General features: G+C 36.8%; 1 protein-coding gene across 8 annotated transcripts in view; it reads right to left on the minus strand.

Annotated features, from left to right (window-relative positions):
- The window catches only part of SORBS2 (sorbin and SH3 domain containing 2), a 144,485-nt gene that overhangs the window by 111,845 nt on the left and 18,201 nt on the right, over positions 1 to 14,439 (minus strand). For all 8 annotated transcript variants that reach the window (XM_058837040.1, XM_058837041.1, XM_058837042.1 and 5 more), the window contains exon 2: positions 13,555 to 13,682. The gene's annotated coding sequence lies outside the window, so the exon portion shown is untranslated. The remainder of the gene's footprint in view (positions 1 to 13,554; positions 13,683 to 14,439) is intronic.

The following is a 14,439-nucleotide window of genomic DNA, read 5'->3' on the forward strand; positions in this document are numbered from 1 at the left end:
TAGCTTAGAAGAATCCAGATGCATTTGCCTCCTTGTGCACAGGGAATAAGGTTGTTCTGTGCCTCAGCAGCTTGACTACAAAAGGAGTACACAAGTGAGATGTAGTATAGCTTTCAGAATTGTGAATTCTGTTAAGAACAAGAGCTCAGAACAAAAACACAACCACCTAAATTCATACAGGAAGGTATTTTGCTAATAAATGGAAACAATCTGAAAATGTTTCTCTAATAAAAAGGAATTCATAAGGTAGAAGCTATTACAACATCAGTAGTTCTGCTGTTGACACATGAAATGAGGTATTGAAATTAAAAAATTAATGACAGTAGTTATTTGTACTTACAAAGTCAATATAATGAAGGGAGGCATGTATTTAATTTTTAGCCCTTAAGACATAAGAACTATCAAAAGATTTATCTAATTTTGTGAGACTTCCTCTAAGAGAATGGCTGAGACCATCTCTTAGATAATAAGTGTTTATAAGCCAGAACACATAAAAAACAGGTCTTGCCTCTAGGATATTCACAAGGTGTCTATACTACAGAGCTCCAATTTTTCTTTTTTCTCCCCAAAACTGAAAATTAAAGCCAGTTTTCAGTTCACAAAAACCCTTCCAAAACAACTATTAAAGTACAGATTCTACAGTGATTCTAGAGCTAGTCTATTCACTCTAGCTCGATACAGCTGAGATCCACAAAAGTGGAGGAATTCCCTTATCTTAGAATCCTTATGATCATAGAACCATTATGTTTGAAAAAGACCTCTGAGATTGTTGAGCCCAACCATTAACCTTGCACCACTGTGTTCATCACTAAACCATGACTGCAAAGGACACATTGACACATTTTTTGAATACTTCAGGAATGGTGATTCTAACACTTCCCTGGGCAGCCTGTTCTAGTGCCTGCCCACTCTTTCTATAAAGGATTTTTTCCTAATATCCAATCTTTAGTGCTGTATTATGATTTAACATTATTAACACTTCCATCATGTTAAGTCTTTCACCTGCTTGCAGGACCTGACAGATTTCCAACGTACTGCATCCAAAGTTTCTATACTCCCCAGGATTTAAGGCTGCAGCAACTACTATATCAATATCATATCAATAATCAAATTCTACATGCACAATACAAGTTTTAGAAGTTCTGATTATCAGTATCTGACATTAAAGATGATGTGTGAAGTCAATATATGAAGATACTTTAATGTTTAATGAACAAGGCAAAGTACAGTAAAACTCGAGATGCACCCAATGTAAGAGGTTATGAAAATTCCATGCAAGCCATGAATATTTTATATTCTGGGAACACTCGTGATTTTTAAAATTCCAGTGCAAAATTATCAAAACAGTAATTTGCATCTGTTTGTTCTCCAGTTTTTGCTGGATAGTAAAATTTAATTTGGGATTTGAAATGCACTACTGTCTCTGTGGTTTTAAGCTCATATTTAAATGATTCTGCTTTTTAGGGTGGTAGAAGGCATGTGGGTGAATATTTTTAAAGTAAGTAATGGCTAACCTTCTACCATGTTAGTGAGCTACGTATCAAGAAAATATACACCTAAAGACTGTTTTTACGTAAGTATTTCAGGATTTTATCCAAAATCCAGCTAATTTTTTGTTGTTAAGGAGGCAGCATAAGAACCGTCACATTTATGATTAAACAGAAGCCTTTTAAATAACTTAGTAGCATACAATGGCCTTGACAGAAGCATAAACGGATTCTTATCTCTGCTCAGGGGACTGGGAAAGCTGACCATCACCTGCTGTGATGAATACCCCTTTGCTTACCACATGTCTACTAATTTTTCAAGTGCACTGATGTAAGATGACTGTCTAGACCAGGTTTTCTTCCATCATATTCACTCACAGTTCACTCAGAGTTCACCTGAGCAGCTCAAAAAAGGCACTTAATATTAAACACAATCACTTTGATCACTCTTAAATTACAATTAGAGAATTAAAGACAGGGCACCTCAAGAGTGTAGGAAGATACGGTTTATTTAAGAGATTTCTCTACTTCAGTGTGCTTTTATTGACTTTCTGTAATCCTGTACCTCATGACTGCTTTGGTCCTGCTTGTACTGAGACAGAGAAAGGAGTTGTGCTGGAAGTTTTATTTATGTGTAGGTCAAGCAGTAGAGGTCATCAACACCCAACTAGATCTTACCTAAAAAGAACAAAGGAATAAATGATGAAACAATATGAAACAACTTACTGTACATGTTAGGTACAGTCCTCTGGGAAAAAAAAATCTTTCCAGCAGAAGAAAAAAAGATACAGCTAAATAATTAACTTGTTGTGGCAGAAAAACTACTCAAGTGGTGTTTGCCTTCCCAGTCACTCCTTTCCACTTCTAGAGTTCATCACCTTACTAGCATGTGCAACATAACTTTTTATGAAATCAGGTATAAACCAACCCCTGAAATAAGCTTCATTCAAAGTACTGCACAAGCAGTTACCCTGTGCAAAACCAACCTGATAAATGTTAACCTTAAGAATGATTACTTTTGAAACATAATTAAAAAATATGGAGGAAAGGGAAAGATTTGAATACAGTTTTGGTAAAATATAGCCTTGCAACAGGCTTTTAATTTTTTTTTTCATGGAGTCATTGAATAATTAGGGTTGGAAGGGACCTTAAAGACCATGTATTTCCATAGACTGGGAACCTTCCACTAGACCAGGTTACTCAGAGCCCTATTCAGTCTGGTCTTGAATACCTCCAGGGATGGGAAGCCCACAACCTCTCTGGGCAACCTGTGCCAGTGCCCCACCACCCTCAGAGTAAAGAATTTCTCCACAATAACTAACCTAAACCAAGTCTCTTTCAACTTAAGACAACTCTCCCTTGTCCTGTTACAGCCTCATGAAAAGTCCATCTCCAGCCTTCTTGTAAGCCCCCTTTAAGTATTGGAAGGGGCTGTAAGGTCACACTGGAGCCTTCTCTTCTCCTGGATGAACAGCCCCAACTCTCTAGGCCTGTGTTCATAGGAGACATGTTCAGCCATTTGCTGAAAAGAAAACCCAAACCAAACCAAATACCCTGGGACTAACTGGAAGTCATTGATGACTTTAGATAAGAGGAATTCCACAGCTCAAAGAAAGTGAAGAGCCTGGCTTCCAAGTTAGCGTCTCTACAGCACAATGCACATTCTCTATGCAATGCTCCAAGTCCCCAGGTCATCTAGACATGTGCAAGTCCAGACAAGGCAAGGTCCCACCACTATGGCTGCAAATCCATGTGCCAGCTATGAAGCACCTCCTGTAGTACCGTGTCCCACAGTGTAGGAAAAAACCTTGTAGACTGAAGATGTCCAGTTAGTAAAATGTATAAGAAAATTATGCAAGGGAGTTTCATATTACCTATTTTAACTTTACGTGGTTGCTTGGATCTAGGCAAACCTGGTATTTTCTGCATGGCAGTCATAGTAGCATATACCACGTAACAGTGGTATCTTTGATTCTTTAAGTAATCTGTTCTTTCAAAGGTAAAGAGGAAAGGTGTGTGTGGGCCATGCAGTGGCATGAAGGTAAAGCAAGTCAGGCTAACTTTCAGTGGTGACATCTTATTTCCCCATGTTTCATCCCTGTCTATTGAAATAGAAACCAACAAAGCTTTCTTCAGAAGGCAATGACAAGCAAGTATCTGAACCTGCCTGGCCCACTGACAACACTGTTCTGTCACACATTAAAGCAGTCATGGTGAACGGCCCAAGAAGGTTAGAGTTATCATTTGTTAATACCCCCCTTATCTTCTGCTCTAGAAGTTAATGGTATGACTTATTTAAAAATAGTACTGGAATCTGATTTTTATTACTCAGGAAGCAGATTCTGTCAAACTGCATGTCTCAGAGGAATCCTAAACACTCATGTCTACTCAATGATATATTTAAAGGTAGGACTACTGATCTGAAACTACTAGGGTATATTATATTTGAAGTGTGTATACAAACCAGTCATTTTTCTCCATTTCCTTACAATGGCTACCTAAGAAAAGTTACATAGTTCTAAAGTTGGTTCAGCTCAATCTGGAATCCTGTCTTCACCAGGAAAGGTGCATGTCCTTTCCCAGTCATTCCTGCTTCCTCCATGTTACGTCAACTGATCACTTGATGTGCGATAAACAAGAACTAATCCTGCAACAAGGACCAAAAAACTAACGACTGTTTTTGCATATACATATTCAGTTAGGTAAGTTATGTTGATTTAAACATTATTTTGAAAATGTGAGCATGGATGGCCTGCAGTTCATATGGACTTCATACGCAAGATGCTTCAGACTAACAATTCACTGCCTAACGTCCTTAATTGTACCACTGAAAACAAGCAACTAGTCAGACAAGCTTATCTGAGACCTTGGTATCAACTGCAAAACTAGTACCTCTGTCTAGGCCAGAAGGACTTCATCATACCAAACAGTTAGCACACTAAGGAAGCTAAGGAATGACAACTGATTAACCACATTAGTTGCATTACATAGTGATCTAGCACTGAATAATTCTGAAAGACAATTTGTCTTATTATTTCTACTTATACCATCTCCTGCCAGAATATCCTATATTTTTTTAATATGATAATGCTCTGCAACTTGCAGCTTCAAGCAAACTCTAAAAAGAGATTTTGCTCTTAGCTATTTAACCTTTACATTGTTCTAGACACTGAGATCAATAATATTCCTTCTACTATATAACAGCAGAAGGAGAAGATTAAGAAACAGGCACAAAGTTGAATGATGGTATTTAAATAAATTCTGACATTAGAAATAGGGACAAAATAAATTACTCAGAAAATGTCATTTCCAAAGAATGGTCTGTCCATTTGTAACAAACACTATACTTTGTATCAAAAGGGCAAAGTCCAAAAGAATAACAAGATTTAAAAACCTTTCTCACCATTAGTATTGACTTAAAATGTGTCATTGCTTTATTAAAGCTACTCCCAATCTCTAAAATACAGTAACAGAAAATATAATAAATTACCTAATAATCCAATTTAAAAGGTAACTTGAAATTTAGTTGCTGTGTTAACAGTACAGAAAGAGTTCATGTACTCTGCCTGGTCTAAACAGAGCTAATTTCTCACAAGGACTATTTTAATTCCTAGTATTAAGCATCTGTCAGTGTGAAAGGGAATACTGTTGAAAAAAAAAAATTGTAACAGAGGGCCAGGCAGAAAATGGGAATGCTGCACCTGCAAGAAACAAGCAACTGAAAGCTTACACTGACAAAATGTGCTTTGCAACAGCATCTCTGTTCACCCAAACATCCCTGAAGCATATGACAAATTCCATCAGATCACAAGTCTGAAATCCCCTTATTTTCAGAAAAGTAAATTCAATCAAGACTGAAGCTGTCTTAGGGCTTGTGTTCATATAGAGTTAAATGCCCATTTGACAATCACTGAACTATTTGCAACATTAAAAAAAAACTTGTGACAACTTCCTGCTTCCTTCCTTTCCTTCAATTAGGCTTTCCTCACATGTAACAAACTTTACCCTTTACACCAACTGATGGATTTATAGGAATGGCGATTGGTATTACTGCAAGGGTATGTGTGAGGATACACCTGTATCCTGAGGCACAGCAGCGGCTGCCACACCACAGCCACTGAGCGAGCTGCCCTTCCCTCACCTCTGCAGAGCAGGTTGTAGAGTCCCAGTGCTCTCCAAGACACAGCTCTGGAAAGCCACTCTGAAGCTTTCAAGCTCATAGGCAGAAAACATCAGCAGAAAAAACCAGATGACTGTACCAAAGGTCTTAATGAAGCTTTTGACGTTCTCCACCCCTTCAAGCACTGAAATTGCATCCTGGCAATTAATGAGCAGAATATTTGACTGTACTATGATCTTGGTCTACCACATTTTAAAAAAGCTAGCAGTAACATTTCTGGTAAAATTCTTTATTAAAGCAGTATATTTTTCTTGGTTCCAAAAAAACATTTTTACTGGCATTTTTGTAGGCAGGCATAGCAAATATGAAGAAAGCCTTTAAAAGGATCAAATGTACAATAAACATGTCCTCATTTGCCATTGGATTGCAGAAAGCAATGTACTTGCAACCCAAAGACTGAAATTGTCACTGAACATTCAGCAATAATGCTGAGAGAATATGATGAAGTAAAGTCAGGGCACTCTGACTTGACTCTAGACTGGAAAATTTATAGATATAGTTGACCTATCACAGCCCCTCAGCATGAGCACAGACAAAATATAAAAGTTCCAATACGCATCTCCAATATAGATAAGAAAACACAACATGCAGTTGAGTAACAATATTTTAATAGTGAAAATATTTCTCAAGTTCATTATTAGTTATAAAAAATAGTTTAGGGAAGGTTTTTTTAATTTTTGTATTTTGCCCTCATGACTAATTTTTTATTTCCTCTATTTCTTTAGCTAGCCTATCTGTGGAATGATAAATACCATCCAAACAGCTGAGCCTTTACCACACGCACTCACAAAGCTGTGTCTTGTTATGGTTCCAGCTAGCCAAGTTATTTTCAGCAAAGATATATCAAGTTCTGAAATCCATTAGAAAACAAGAAAAACAAACAAACAAAAAAATCCAGTTTTATATCTATCAAAACCATCAAGGCAGAATTATTCCAAAAAGACAAAATTTGATAAGCAGCCTGATTTAAGTGTTAAGATAAGTACCTTACAGAGAAGAAAGACTTTTATTGTTGTTATAGCTTGTTATTCTTTTCCCATAAATTCATATCTGTAGCTAAGTTGATGATATAATTCAGAAATCAGATAATTCTCATGCAAGTCATTATGTTCAGAAATAAGCCTACTGAAAAAAGCCCTAAGACATCTGGTTCAAAAGGAGGTCTTTTGTACCACAGATTTTGAAGTATGACACATCAGCTTAATTCTCTATACCCTAACTGTACCTGAGCATCTTGCAGTTTAGTGCTAATCTAGTCTGAAGTTTTACCTAGTCACAATTAGTCAAACACGTTTCTTGCAAATATGCACTTGAATTCTGAAATGCAATTGTGCCTCATATGTTGCCTAGAAAAAAAACCAAAACAAACCAACCAGTACTTATTCCACAAAAAATGTTTGGAATGAAGTGCAAAACCATCCTAGCATCAACTGATAAATATATCTTGGGCTGGCCCTGTAGTGACAGAGAGATAGAGCAGTTTAAATGCCTTGCTCATTCCAGGCCAGACTGGAACACACGAGGTCTCATCTCAGGAGATACTGCTTTGCCAGCAGAGAACTGCCTGTGTCAAATGGACTAAAGCATTTCACTGACTCCACATGGACCAGATTGCTGTGATTGAAAACCATGTGTGAATACAACATGCAAACTCTGTACAGAAACTAATCACAGTGACTTTTATTGATGCCAGTGTGAAAGGCAATGACACTTTGCCAAAAACAGCATAAACTGAAGTAGCTGAAGTGACTGAAAGCCTAAGGTTTGACATGTCACAGCTCATGTCAGTAGCACAGCTATATCTAAAGGGCCAAACCAACTACCACGGTCTTAACTCAAAGGTCTTATACTGAACTTTAAGGTTGTTTTCTTTATTTCACTTGCCCACAGTGGGACAGTGATTTGCATGGTTACACTACCAATCTTGGCATTGGAGTTTTAGCACAGATAGGTAGACAGTGCTTGTAGTGCTGAGTAGTCAGATATTCTGCAAGTGCAGTTGTTTGTGACAGTTCAAGAGCCTCAGACATACATGCAAATCTTTTAAAGCCTTAAGAATATGAACAACCTTTGTCCAGGCCACTATGGTTTGTCAGATAATTGACAGATAAGTTAGTAAACTCAATGAAAAAAACATTTTGTAATAAGTAGTTCAACCAGCTGACTCAAAGGTCTTTCAAACTTGCTCTGTTGTGTTTGCTGGTCTGTAAAAGACTTCCTCAAAGACATCCAGATTTCAACTGGAAACAGCTCTCCAACGCTAAACAAATATTCTGGCCAAGAACTTAAATATTATTGCTAAGAGCTGAACAGACTGCAAATATTAGAGTACTATTGTTGCACTACTGCTTTTTGTTCCACGTGGCCCCAAAGAATAAAAAGATCTGAAAATGTAACAAAAGCATGCTGCTTACCTATGTCACATAATGGTACTTTCAATCTGAAGTAAGATGAATGGTTTTGTTCAAATTCTGATTAGAAGTCAGCACTCCATTGATTTCAGCTGTTCTACCCATTCCTTATTATTAGTATATGTATTTTAATACCCATCCAGAAAAAATGTAAATTTTCTTGATGAATAATTAGGTTTTACAACCAAACACTTGGCACATCTCACTACAAAAATCTAAGCACTCTAAGTCATTTGGATCAGACTTCCTAGATCCCAGGAAGACAGATCAACATCACGCTGACCTGCCGCCTGTCACTTAAGTGTTTTGCTAGAAAACCACCATGCAGTCATCTGCTACAAAGCAAGAAATCACACAATTATTTCCAAGTCAGTGGATTTATGCTTATTCTATTTACATAAAGGAGGGAAATTCAGATAGGGGTGGAGAGGTCAGTGTACAGCAACCTTTGTACCAGCATACACAAACTACACAGGATATAAAAGTAATTCAGGCAGCCCATTTGCAGTACATCTGTATGTCTTTTAGGAATTCAGATGTTTGCCTACCTGTTTTTCAGCCTTTTAATTAATTTAAAGTTTTGGGGTTTTGTTGGGGTTTTGCTTCTTTGGTTGGTCTTGGTTTTGTTTTTAAAAAGGGTACTTGATAATAGCGCTTTTCAAAAATTTTGCCCTCAAGTCAAAATTTAATTCCAGTCCAAACAGTAGATTAAACTGTACATCTGCTCAATTTTAACAAAGAATCTTTCTTTAATGCAAAGTCATTATTGCAAAATGTTTTGTGTGAACATATTATTGAGGCATCACTAAGAAGTGGTGATACAGCTTTAAACATTCAGCTGTTGCATTAGAGGAAGGCTTTTAGGAACCTGTCTGCAAATAAAGTTGAGACACACTTTAAGGCAGATTTTTCAAAAACTTTCAACACTAGTTAATTCTGTTTACAGAAGGCTAAGGTAATTTTTAAACAGTTTTTGCCACAGGAAAAAGCAGAATCTTTCAGTACATTAGAATGTCCCCAGACTTTAAGCCATAACATCTACATTTCTTGTTTATTGCACATACATTTCATATCCTTGCTTTTAACCAAGTCTTACATGAGTTTTATTTTCACATTTAAACTATTACTTTGGGCCTGAGCAGTAACATTCCTAGAATCAGCCATCAGCTTCCCTTTTCAGCACTGCAAAGCTCTGTGCAGGATCCAGAAGGGAAGTAGGAATCAAAAGGTGAATTTACACATTTGAAGATCCCAACAGACCTCTAACAGCAAGTTCCAAGTGCCTTTATTTGACTAACCATCACTGTGAAAAGATTAACAGCTAATTCTGTATATTGAAGGCTATGAAAACTCCAGAAAAATTCCATCCATTGGTCAGAATTTGACTGCTCTGAAAGACTAAATCTTATCAAACAGAGGACTTGTTCTCCAAATCAACTGTCCCTTTACATGAGCAACATGGCTTGCCTTCCCAACTCTGCCTCCTTCCCTCCCAGGAATTAAATAAGACAACAGTACATTATTAGGTATATAAACCGTTTATCTCTTTTGTTCTTATTTCAACCGTTTTTGACTTTGGAGAAGAAATCTACTGCTTTCCAGAAGTTCTAGAGGCCTCACAGAGATTCAGGGTCACACATACAGTTCCTCTGCATTCAGCTGCACCTCACATCTTAGCTCACCAGATCTATCAAGATAAAGCACACTAGCAAGTGAATCCTATGCAGGTGCCTCAAGGAGCACCTGCAAAGTTGAGAGGCTACTTGCACACATGAACTTGGTGCTTGGACTTTCAGCTTCAAAAGGCTGGAGCTGCTACTACGTTTTTCACCTGCTGTTCTTGCACAGATTAGGGAAGATACACATGCTAAAAGTCTCCTTTGCACCAGGACAGCTCCTTTCTAAATGCATTTTTACTGAATGACTGTGACAGGGAACCTTTCTGGTTTTGTTCCCTTGCTCTTTCTGGGAAACAAGTCAAGCAGTCTCAAGTGTGGAAGAAGCCTAGGTGCCCAAGTTATGTCCAGCACTAAAGATGACACAGCATTAAACATTCTAACAGCGTTAAACATTTAGGGATGTAAGTCACAAAGGAAACATACCAATTCTTAAGACATTAATATTATGGAAACGCATGCAGTCTTACAAGTATAAACAGATAATGCCATATGTGAGCCACCTTGAAAACAGATTAAAGCGTACTTATTAGATTACTTAGGAAGAGAAAGTGCTTAAAAGCATGCTTTTCCCAGTAAAGTACAAGCATACAAGTGGAGGACAAGACAAATTGGACCAGATGACCTCACTGTGCTTTCTTCCAATCTTACCCATTCTGTGGTTCTGTGGCTAAAAAGGTGAATTCTCTGCCATGTATCATGCAACTTTATTCCCAAATCAGTACTTTTCAAACTTACACACGATTTAGAAACAAATGAAACTCAAGGCTTGAGGCAGAAGTGAAAATTATTCATTATTCCATATGCAAAAGTACCTGCTTCTGACTTGCAGCTATTACGGTTTTTTTTTTAAAGATGGAAAATGAATACTTTTGAACTTGCAGAACAAGAAAAATGTTTATCTAAAAGACAGTGTTTTTTTTAGAAAAGTTAAGCAACCAAAAGCTTAGACATTACAGTTAAAATTATTAATTCTGACAAAAGATGCTGACTGCTGTACTTGAGTATTAATAAAGTGATTAATTTTACTCTCTTGCCCCAAACCACAGATTAATGATGATGAGCAGAGGCTACTGTGAGAAGCTGGGAATGCTGCCAGTTCCGGTTTCATTTGGATCAATCGAAAGGTTAAGCACAGCCTAAGCTCTAAAGCCAACAAAGAGGCATTGCAATTTTGCACTGCTGCAGACACGAGATAACCAGTATGCCATAAAATTTGCAAACCACTAAGGTGGGTGGTTACATACAGAATCACAACACAAACTTCTTCCAGAGCTATGTACTGCCATCTGAAAACACCACACAGGCAGGCAGTCTAGTGCAGACACAACTCACAGGTCTCACATACGAATGTTCTCAGCATCTCCATTTTGGTATAACCCCAGCCTGTGGTTAATGTGAGGAAGAGATGGCTGCATGATGGCCTTTTACTCAGATTAATTTTCTCTACCACCAGATCTTGATTTCAAGTTTTCAAAACACCTTTCCTTCTCCAGCACTATGACACAGTAAATCCATGCAGTTTCACCATATCACTAGGATCTGCTGATACGCTTAGATCATAGATGGGAACCCCATACAGAACAGTCCCCATAAAACTCCACTGTCATCAGTAAATGGACAGAAGACCACACCATGGAAGTAACACCATGACTAAACAGCACATTAAATTAAGGTCTTTCTCAGCACAAAGCTTTTAACAAGAAATCTAAGTTACCATGATCCTTTGTTTCTCAAGGTAACAGTTCAGTAATATCATATTCTGTTTAGATAACACATTTGCAAAAAGAAAACATTTTCTGAGATGCTTTGATAAAATAATTCATAAAATGCTTATCGACACACCTGCCTCCTACCCTTCTATTTGAATTCACAAAAACAGTAAGGAGGGAACACTGTTGTGTAACCAACTGTTCTAACAGCCTTTTTTCTACATGCACAGAGTTATAAACAATGGTGTTGGGCCATCCCATATTTAATGGGTTCTTTGGGACCATATAATTAAATAAAATGAAAAATTCAAATAAGAAAGTTGGGGTTTTTTCCCAATATATTTGACACTCCTTTTGGGAAGTGAACAAAGACACACTGTCAAAAGCAGAAACTTGCACAAAATGTTACCATTTGTTCCCCATGAATGTGAGGTATACTTATTCAATGAAAGGAATTCCACTGCTCTCCTGAGATTTCCTCTCTTAAGCTGAATTTTGTGCCAAGTTCACTCAGCTAAAGTTTGGGTTGTGTTAGCATGCCAGATACAAGTTCCTTTAAGTCAGCCCTGTTATTCACTCAAAAATTAAGTGTAAAATATATGGTAAATTCAAACTTACATGAATTTAAAAATGACCATTAATAGACCATCACTGGCCCTTACTTTGAACAGTTCAAGCACTGTTTTTACTTGAAAACAACTGGTACTTCTTTTTGTCTATTTTACAGCCTATTTATGTGTCATTTCTCCTCCAGTTTTGTTTTGGACATGTTAAGGGATCAAATATTTCTAAATTGCTCAAAAAGTAATTGCAGCATCACATCTGAGGTGTCTTAAGTTCCTTCAGAACCTTCAGCTTTTTGAAAAGTAATTCCCAAGTGACAAACTCTTTTTATATGAAAACCATCAATGTAAGAAAAGTAAGATTTTTTTATGAAATCTAGACATCCATTTCAGTTTTTCTCTTTTTATCAAAAAATAAGATGGAAAGCTTTTTCCTAAAACTTAAATTAATTGGAAAGCCTCCAAACAGCTTTTATGTAAGAGTCTTGATCTGTTTTGTTTGGGTTTTTTCCTATGAAAAGATAACTATTGCTTTACATTCAATATTACATTTATTTTAAATATGACATTGGGTTTTTGACATATTTTTTGAAATAAACTGATGTTAGGGCCACAGCAAAGCCTACAAAATGAACTGTGCAGAACTGGGGCATGCAGTATGTAAGTGCACAGTAACTGGCAAGCCAAAGCACTGCAGCACAAATGATCAGATGGACTGGGTATATATAGGGTGCCATCTAATGCCAGCCAACTGCTTAGAAAAACCTCAGCACAGAGCAAAAAATTTTCTGCTCTTCCAAGACTTCATTTAATTGTAATAAAGAATAAAAATAGAAGGTAGAGAACAAACTTGCTTTTGTTTGGGTCAAACTCAGTTCATACTCCATAATCAAAAGAAAAAAAAAAGTTTCAAGCTGTTCAATCAAAACTCAAAGAAAGTGTAAGACATAAATACCTTTAATAGAACTGTTACAGAATTATATAATCAAAGACTACTGACAAGTATGCTTACTGTCCCATGAAACAGGCACATCACCAAGAAGAATAAAGCATTTATTGACATCAACCTATTTTGTCTACAAGAGGTGAAACCAAAAATCAATGAGACGTGAGTGAATGTTGGGAAAGTTTATTTTTAAACTTTGACTTGACACTGAATATACTTTACCATATGCATTCTTAAGTTAACTTATTAAATACAGAACATTCAAACAGGTAAATCCAATCCAAAATCACCACTTTTGCTTTAAAACATTTAATGCCTTCATTACCCTGAGCACAAAGTACTAGATAAATGATTAAACCCCATGTATACCAAAGTACCATACAGAATCATAGATACTCTTCTGAAGTTTGTAAAAGCACCACAGTAATGCCTTTAGAGATAAGTCTTCATACTTCATATACAGAATGCACCAGAACTACCAGGAAGCCAAAGCTGGTTTTCTCTAAACGCTAATTAGAAACTCAATGCAAATCATAAGGGCAGGAAGAAAGACAAATCCTCAAGAAAAGTATGACTTACCAGACAGACAAGTTCACCTGTGTCTCAAATGCAGCAGAAGTACGAAATTTCTGTATATGTAGACCTTGTTTATTTAGCCCTTTATGAAGGTTTCTCTCAATAAATTAATTTAAATCACATGCAAGAGTCTGAAAAAGAAAAAGAGAAAGAGTCTAAGCTGCTGAGTTTTTCTTTTCTAGGAACATTTGAGCTATTTTCAGCGGTAATGGGCTTGCCTACTATCAAAATGAAAATGTAATACAGAACAAGCTCCCAACCCAAGCTAAAAAAAAATGAGGAAATCCATAGAAAAAAAACTTTGTTCATTGTCCAATTTTTTATATAAAGAAACAAAAGGAGCAGAGAACAACCACTGTTGATGAAAAAAACCAAACAAAACTACTGTTAAAAGGAATTCAGGGACCTTGAAGATTATGACTTTTATCTCAGACAATCAACCACCACTGATATTTTTTAATGTGAAGAACACTTTTTGCGTTTGGTTATTTCTGAAGATGTTTTGACTTCTGTACACAAGGTTTCATCTGAGATGGGAGTAATTCTATTTGTATAAAGTCCATCATATCTTACTGGTATACACATCCAAGGACAGAACAAATCAGTATACAAAGACTGAAGCTAGTAGTTTGTTTGTAGTTTGCATCTCTAGTTTCCAGTTTCAGCAGCAGTACTATTTTGGAAGTCTAGTGACCTGAAGCTGCTGGCACTCCTTTTCTTTTTTTTGACCAGGGCCATTCAGTGACATGATAAATATCTCCCTGTCCTCCTCTGTCACACTGCCAACCAACCAACTTACCCTCTCATAATGTAAAAATACTGGGAAACAGAAAGTATCAATACAAACTAATGACTCTAGGAAAAGATCCTGAACATCTTGATGGGTAA

Source organism: Poecile atricapillus, chromosome 4 (genome assembly GCF_030490865.1).
Source record: "Poecile atricapillus isolate bPoeAtr1 chromosome 4, bPoeAtr1.hap1, whole genome shotgun sequence".
Taxonomy (NCBI): domain Eukaryota; kingdom Metazoa; phylum Chordata; class Aves; order Passeriformes; family Paridae; genus Poecile; species Poecile atricapillus.